The sequence below is a fragment of the Peromyscus eremicus genome, chromosome 9 (assembly GCF_949786415.1).
Source record: "Peromyscus eremicus chromosome 9, PerEre_H2_v1, whole genome shotgun sequence".
Taxonomy (NCBI): domain Eukaryota; kingdom Metazoa; phylum Chordata; class Mammalia; order Rodentia; family Cricetidae; genus Peromyscus; species Peromyscus eremicus.
This window is the reverse complement of record NC_081425.1, coordinates 57,409,299-57,411,589: the sequence shown is the minus strand read 5'-3', so window position 1 is coordinate 57,411,589 and position 2,291 is coordinate 57,409,299.

Sequence of the window (2,291 nt, the reverse complement as noted above, 5' to 3'; positions counted from 1 at the left end):
TCCTAGCATCCAGCCTCCAAGACCACGAGGTAGCCAACAGAAAGCGAGCACATATGCATTTTAGTTCTTAAGGGGTCCCTGTCTCAGCCACGCCCCAGGTGGGTGCAGGTACCTAGCAGTTACCTGCTGCCTACTAGGGGTGGTGCTTCAGGGGTGAAGCACAGACAGCCTCCCCTACATAGGATAGCACCCAAGGCTGCATATGTCGAAATATTATAGCCATGGAAGTGGATTCAGGCACACTACCGAACTCTGGTTCTGTGTACACCCTTCAGAAGGCAGAAATGTGCCCCAAGCTAGAGACAAGCTTTGTGACGAGATGTCTTTATACTTTCTATTTCTGGGATCAGGAGATGAAGACAGAAAGAAAAGGAAGATTTGGGGCTGGTTCTTCTGGGAATGAAGTCTTCATAGCCTCTTTCCATGGTTCACTCAAAAAAAAAGATAGATGATAGATAGATAGATAGATAGATAGATAGATAGATAGATAGATAGATAGATAGATAGATAGATAGATAGATAAGATAGATAGATAGATAGATAGATAGATAGATAGATAGATAGATAGATAGATAGATAGATAGATAGATAGATAGATAGATAGATAGATTAGACAGATAGATAGATAGATAGATAGATAGATAGATAGATAGATAGATAGATAGATAGATACCAGCACAGTACTAGAAAGCCATCCCATGGTCCAGTCCACCATCAAACTGTGTGGCTCTGTCTTCTGGGGTGAAACCGCATCAGTTTATAGGCTTCCATTGGCCCTCAACCAGCTTCCAAAAGCAAGAACAGTTTCAACAAGCTTCACCCTCACAGGTGTCCATGTAGTGTCACTGAGCTAAGAGACAATGCCAGTTCTTTCTGTGCCACTTTTGAGATGTTAATATAACATCGCCTCTCCCATACTCCTTATATAACCCCCTTGCTTGTTCCTTCGTTCTCTGTATTAACTACTTTTCTCACTGCTGTGAGAAAACATTTGACAAAGGCAACTCAGGTAAGGGGGAGGAGTATTTTTGGCTCACGGTTTGAAGGCACAGTCCGAAGTGGTGGAGAGGTCCCCAAAGCATCAGGAGTGTGAGGTGGCTGGTCATGGTGGAGCTACACTCAAGGAACAGAGACAGATGAATGCCGATCCTCAACTTGCTTCCTCCTTTTTATTTGGCCTGGGACCCCAGTTGAGGAGACTGTGCCACGGGTGGGTTAGGGTGGGTCCTCCCACCTCATTAACTTAATTTAGAAACTCCCTCACATGCATGTCCAGAGGCTTGTCTCCATGGCGATCCCAGAGCCTGTCAGGTTGACAATCAATATTAGCCGGCACACCCTTTCTCCCTTCACTTGTACACAAACTTTTCCATGTTCGAAAGAGACACTAGGTTTGTCCACTCTGCTCATTCAGGTTGCAGACAGCAGCACAACTCTAGCAAGTGTCTTCCCCTTAGACAGTCGCCTTGAGACCAGCGGCTAAGGAAACCGAAGTAAAGAACTAACGGGCTGCATCTAGCCCCCAGGCAACAACCACGTTCACTGTTGACCCCAATTTTGCCAGTCAGAGTGGAGGCACACTCCACTACCCCCAGGCCCTAAGGATCCATCACACAAGGCTTCAAAACACCCTGCTCTTTGCTTAGGAATCATCTTGCTTCCAATCCTTGTAGTTATAATCCTGGTCCTGTGACCACTGCATCAGGCAGGGGAAAAGGAGGTGATAAGAGGGGAAATACAGTCATTACATGGTTATATCAGCAGTCTTCCCTGTCCCACTTTCCCTAGAGAGCAGGCAAGGACTATGACAAAGGGTGAAGGCCCACACCCCCTGCTGTTCTCTCTCCCCACTTTAGATGACCAGTGTTTGATTCCCTACCCTACTTCATTCCGGACAGAAATGACAGAAAGGGGGTGAGAGGTGGAACAAGAAGGGTTCAACCCATCTTTATACAAGAAACTCACTTTGGCCAGACAGTGGTGGCGCATGCCTTTGATCCCAGCACTAGGGAGGCAGAGACAGGCAGAGCTCAAAGTTCAAGACCAGCCTGATCTACAGAGTGAGTTCCAGGACAGCCAGGGCTACACAGAGAAACCCTGTCTTGAAACCTGCCCCCCCCCAAAAAAAAGAAAGAAGAAAAGAAGGAAGGAAGAAGAGAGAGAGAGAGAAGAAAGAAAGAAAGAAAGAAAGAAAGAAAGAAAGAAAGAAAGAAAGAAAGAAAGAAAGGAAGGAAGGAAGGAAGGAAGGAAGGAAGAAAGAAAGAAAGAAAGAAAGAAAGAAAGAAAGAAAG